Raw genomic sequence first — 6,027 nt, 5'->3', positions numbered from 1 at the left:
ACAAATTTGTTCGTCTTTCAGAACCAGGTCTTGAACCCCATTAGCCCAGGCCCACAGCCCCTCACCACTCCTGCACACGGCCCATCCTGCAGCCCTATCTGCCCCACCTGGTTCCGGCTGAGTTTCTGTCATCATCACCAAAGTGCGGGGGTCTTCCAGCCCCTCAGGGCCCTTGAGTCCCTGGCTGGGGTCTTCAGTGACCCTTCTGTGTTTCTTTGCCTCCCAGCCTTGTAAGTGTCCTGACCGTTTTCACACCCTCATCTCATCTGGTCCTATGGAAGGCACGGCAGATGTTACACCCATTTCATAGCAGTGGAAACTGAGGCTCGGGGTGGCCAAACTCTTTGTCCAGGGATACGCAGCTCAGGACCAGCAAGGCCACCATGGAACTCAGCTTCAGTCCAGAGCGCTCCACCATCCTGAGGCAGCCGGGTGTCTGCTCAGATTTCAGCTCAGGAGAGAGACACTGTCACCTGTCTCCAAAACGATCAGCTCCAAGGGAAGCTCTCAAGGGGAAACTGTGTTAGGTTCAAAGCCAAAAAAATACAGCTGCTTCCCAGATGGGCCGGGCACACAGCACCTGCCTGCGATCACTGATCCATCTGTGTCTCTCCTCCCAGGCAGGAAGGAAGCAGGAAAGGCCAGGGAGGAGGGAAGCGAGGCTCTTTAGTCATCCCAGGGGCAGTGTGATGAAGGGGAGAGTCCCTGGGAATCAGCAGGCCATGGTTCAAATCCCTGCTTCTCCATGTACTGTGTCCCTCTAGACTATAGGCACCGTGCAGCTGGGACTGTTTCTAGGCTGTTCCAGGCTGAAACAGTGACAGACAGCAGATACCACAACTCATGTGCAACTTTATACACAATTAAAAGAAAAAGCACCACTAACCAGGCTGTTATTACAATGCTTTCCCCTTAAAAAATGAACTCTAATTTTTTTTTAATTTAACATTTTTGTGGGTACATGTGGAAACAAAATGAGTTCACTGTAGGGGTATGGATTTGTTTCTGGGTTCTCTATTCTGTTCCATTGGTCTACGTGTCTATTTTTATGCCTGTACCTTGTTGTTTTGGTTACTATAGCGCTGTAGTATGATATGAAGTCAGGTAAAGTGATTCTTGCAGTTTTTTTCTTTTTGCTCAGGATAGCTTTGGCTATTCTGGGTCTTTTGTGGTTCCATGTAATTTTAGGATTTTTTTTTTATTTCTATGAAGAATGTCATGGATATTTTGATAGGGATTGCATAAATCTGTAGATTGCTTTGGATACTATGGACATGTTAACATTGACTCTTCCAATCCACAAACATGGAATATCTTTCCCTTTTTGGTGTGTCCTCTTCAATTTCTTGCATCAGGGATTTACAGTTTTCATCCCCGAGCTCTTTCACTTCTTTGGTTAATTTCTAGGTTTTCTGTTTGTTTGTTTGCTTGTTTGTTCGTTTGTTTTTTGAGATGGAGTCTAGCTCTGTCCTCCAGGCTGGAGTGCAGTGGCGTGCTCTCAGCTCACTGCAACCTCTGCCTCCCAGGTTCGAGCAATTCTCCCGCCTCAGCCTCCTGAGTAGCTAGGATTACAGGCATGCACCACCACACCAGGCTAATTTTTGTATTTTTAGTAGAGACAGGGTTTCACCATGTTGATTCTTGTAGATGTTTGTTGGTGTCTGGGCACTGGAGAATTAGGTATTTATTACGGTCTTCACAGTCTGGGTTTGTCTGTACCTGTCCTTCTTCCTCTTCTTTTTTTTCTTTTCTTTTTTTTTTTTTTTTGAGATAGGGTCTCACTCTGTTGCCCAGGCTGGAGTACAGTGGTGTGATCACAGCTCAGTTGCAGCCTTGACCTTGGGAATCAAGCCATCCTCCCACCTCAGCCTCCCAAGTAGCCGGGACTACAGGTGCATGCCACCACGCCCGACTGCTTTTTGTATGTTTGGTGGAGACAGGGTTTTGCCATGTTGCCAAGGCTGGTTTCGAACTCCTGGACTCAAGCAATCTGCCTGCCTTGGCCTCCCAAAGTGTTAGGATTACAGGTGTGAGCCACTGGACCTGGGCTGCCCGTCCTTCTTGGGAAGACTTTCCAGGTATTTGAAGGGACTTAGGGCCACAAACTCAATAACACTGTGGTTCTTGCAGACTCATAGAAGTGTCACCTCGGTGGTCTTGGATAAGAACTGGAAGAATTATCTGGATTACCAGGCAGCAATTCTTATTCTCTTATCTTTCTTTCTCCCCAACAAATGGAGTCTCTCTGTCTGTGCTGAGCCACCTGGAACTGGGATTGGGGGAATAAGCTTCCCTGCAGCCACCACCACTGGGACTGCGCTGGTTCAGACCTGAAGCCAGTACAGCACTGGGTCTTGCCCAGGGCCCACTGTAACCATCACCTGGCTACCACCTATGTTCACTGAAGGCCCTAGGGCTCTATGATCAGCAGGTGGTGAAGCCAGCAAGGTTTGTGTCTCTCCCTTCAGGGCAATGAGTTCCCTCAGGTCCTGGATAGGCCCAGAGATGCTGCCTGGGAAGCAGAAAATACAGTCTTAGACATCTACCTGATGATCTATTCTGCTGTGGCCAAACTGACACTCAAATCACAAGACAATGTCCTTCCTGCTCCTTCCTCCCCTTTCCATAGGCAAAGGAGCCTCTCCCTGTGGCCACTATCACCACTGGCCCACGGTCAGGGGTTCTGCCGGCCACTGCTGGTGTCCACTTAAAGCCCAAGCGCTCTTCCATCAGCTTGTAATGAATGCTGCCAGGCCTGGGACTCACCCTTCAGGGCCCTGGGCTCCCTTCTGGCCCAGGGCAGCTCCAGAAATGCTGTCTAAGAGCCTAGGCCTGGACTCAGAGACCTAAGGGCCTGCTTGCTGCTCTACCCCACTGTGGCCAAATGCACAAGACAAAGTCCCCGTTACTTTTCCTTCCACTTTTCTCAAACAGAAGGGGGCTCTCCCTGTAGCCACCGTAGCTGGGAACGTACTGGGTCACACCTGACACCAGCACATCTCAGGGCCCAAGGCCTGTGGCGTATTACCTGGGTATCACTGTTGGTTATTCAGGGGTCTGAGAGCTCTTTAGGGAGCAGGTGATGAATCCTGCCTGGACTAGGTCCTTCCCTTCAAGGGAGTGGGTTCCTTTCTATGCCAGGGTGTACCTAGAAATGTCACTCATGAGCTAGGGCCTGCAATGGGGGCCTCATGACTCCGCCCAGTGCCCTCTCCAATGGTGGCTGAGCTGGAATCCAAGACGCAACGTCAAGTCCTCTTTAGTTTTAACCCTCCTCTCTCCGAGCTGGAGGAAGGAGTCACTTTCATTGCTGCCAACTGTGCTGCCTGGAGTTGGAGGAGGGGGGTTCAAGCACTCCCTTAGCCTCAAAGCCTGGTGTCGCCCTAGGTCATGTGCCCCACAGGTCCTCTGGCTCTAAGCCCAGCCTAGTCCTAGGAGTTGCCTAGGAATGAAGTCCTTGTGTCCTAGACAGCTTTTCAAGTTTACCTAGTACCTCAAAGCACTTCAGTCCACGGTGGCAGGGCTTGCTGAGAAACTCAAGTTCTGACCACTGGGATGCATGAGTCCCCTCTGCCTAGGGTTGGTCCGAATGCTCCCTCTGTGCATGGGCACTGGCTGAAGCCACCACGGCTTTGCTCTCTGCTGTGACAGGGCAGCACTGAGTTCAATGTGAAGCCTCCTAGTCGCTGCAGTCCTCCTCTCCCAAGTGCACAGATCTCCCCCTGCCTTGTGGCTGCTGCTGAGGGATGAAGGAGGGGTGGCACTGGCGATTCAAGACTGTCTTTCCTAGCCTCTTCCATGCCTGTTTCTGCAACATGAAATGAAAACCAGGTACTGTGATTGCTCACCTGAGTTTTTGTTCTGGTGATGATGCTTTCTGTGTGTAGTGAGTTGCTAAAGTTTGGTGTTCCTACAGGGGAGATGAATGGAGTGGACTTTTATTTGGCCACCTTGCTCTTTCCCTTTTGATTTCAAGGTCATTAAAGGCCTCTCTTAGACTTATACGGACATAGGTTTTCATCATGCATCATTCTTTTTTTTTTTTTTTTTGGAAACAGAGTCTTGCTCTGTCCTTCAGGATGGAGTACAGTGGCACAATCTCAGCTCACTGCAACCTCTGTGTCCCTGGTTGTGCCTCAGCCTCCCCAGTAGCTGGGATTATAGGTGTGCACCAGCACAGCTGGCTAATTGTTGTATTTTTAATAGAGATAAGGTTTCGCCATGTTGGCCAAGCTGGTCTCGATGTTCTGGCCTCAAATGATCTGCCTGTCTCGGCCTCCCACAGTGCTGGGAATACACGTGTGCACCATCGCGCCCGGCTTCCCGCAGTGCTGAGATTACAGGTGTGCGCCACCGTGCCTGGCCTCATCATGCATCATTCTTATGTGTGCATCAAATAAAAAATATAAGTGCAATAAATGAGATAAGGTATTTCGTAGGACATCTTTCTGAGAGCATTGGTGATGCAGAATTTGTGGTTCCTCTGTTGTTTCCGGAAGTTGGGTGCTGACACCCAACCTACATGTTTTGATATTCATATGTACAGGCAATGATGCCTCCGTTGTGTCTGGGCCTGGAGGACAGTGGCCATAAGACAAGCCCTAACTGCAGGAATGTCAAAAGGTGAAAAAAAAATGGTGCCTCAGATTTGATTAAAGAAAAGGTGGTTAATGCCTGGGAATATTACTTGATAGAATGAGTGCATGAGTCAGTGCATAAACAAGTGATGAGTGAGTGGAAAAGTTAATTACACTGAGCCTAAGGGAAAGTGCCCCGGGAGAACTTGCTGATGGATGAAACGATACAAAGCAGTCGAGCTTCATTATTTTGGGCTTAAACCAGAAGTTCTCACCGGGTAACTGTACCCCAGGGGACTTTGGCAAAATCACATTTTTGGTGGTCCCAGCTTGGGGGAGGGTGCTTCTGGCATTTAGTGGGTAGAGCCCGGTGTGCTGCTCAATATCCTACACTGCACAGGGCAGCCCCCACGACAAAGAATGATCCCGAACAAAACACCAATAGTGACAAGGTTGAGAACCTCTGCCTTGAGCCAAACGGACAGCAGTTCCCCTTGAAATGCACATGTTCCCAAATGTGTTCAGATACTATGACCAACTAGCACATCACCACCTCCAGGATGTCTTCCCTGATTGCTCCCTTCCCTGCCACCTGCCTAGGCTTAGCATCCCTCACTGGGCTCCCTCGGCACCTCCGGCCCCTGCTCCCATCTGTCCCTTCCCTACCCTGGATCATAACTCTCTTATTTCTCTGACTCCCTCAAGGACTGTGGGCTCCTTGAGAGCAGAAAGCAGGTCTTACTTTTCACCACTTGGCAGTATACGACCACCTTCCTGCCTTGGTATTTGCATCTTGACAGTTCAGTCCCATTCATATGATCTTGATTAAGTTCACAGTAATAATTATAATGAGGTTGGAGTTCTCATTGACACTTTAGAAATGTGGAGCCTGAGGCTGGGGCATGTTCAGTAACCTGTGAGGGCCGCCCAGCTGGTGGTGGAGACTCAACACAAAGTAGGACCAGCCTGTCTAGACTTGGGCATCAGCAGCTCTGGGCTCAAAGCCCAGGTCTGTCATTTGCTTTCTTTTTGATTCTAGGCAACTTGCTTAACTTCCCTGAGGCTGAATTTCCACAGCTGGAAAATGCGGATGTTCATACTCTTTTCATGAGGTTTCGTGAGTATTAAGAGAACTAGTGTGTATTGTGCCAGGCTAATGATAATAATTATAACCACGCCTGTGTACTGAGCACTTACTATACAGCATCTCACACAATAGCTACAGGAACTCTCAAAGGCAGTGGCTTTTATTACACCCCGTTCAGAGAAGAGGAGACTGAGGCTCCGAGAGGACAAGTGCCTTGCCCGGGATTGGAACTCAGGCTGAACAGGCTCCAGTGTCTGCATCCCATCTAGTGAGCAGCCCTCCAGGGAGGAGGGATGAGCTCAGCTCTGTCCCTTCAATCCAGAGTCCTCTGCAGGATGGCACACCGTCTACACCTTCTACACC

The sequence above is a fragment of the Mandrillus leucophaeus genome, unplaced genomic scaffold (genome assembly GCF_000951045.1).
Source record: "Mandrillus leucophaeus isolate KB7577 unplaced genomic scaffold, Mleu.le_1.0 Scaffold10, whole genome shotgun sequence".
NCBI classification, from domain to species: Eukaryota; Metazoa; Chordata; class Mammalia; order Primates; family Cercopithecidae; genus Mandrillus; species Mandrillus leucophaeus.
The sequence above is the reverse complement of the archived record's forward strand: the minus strand, read 5'-3'. Positions refer to the sequence as shown.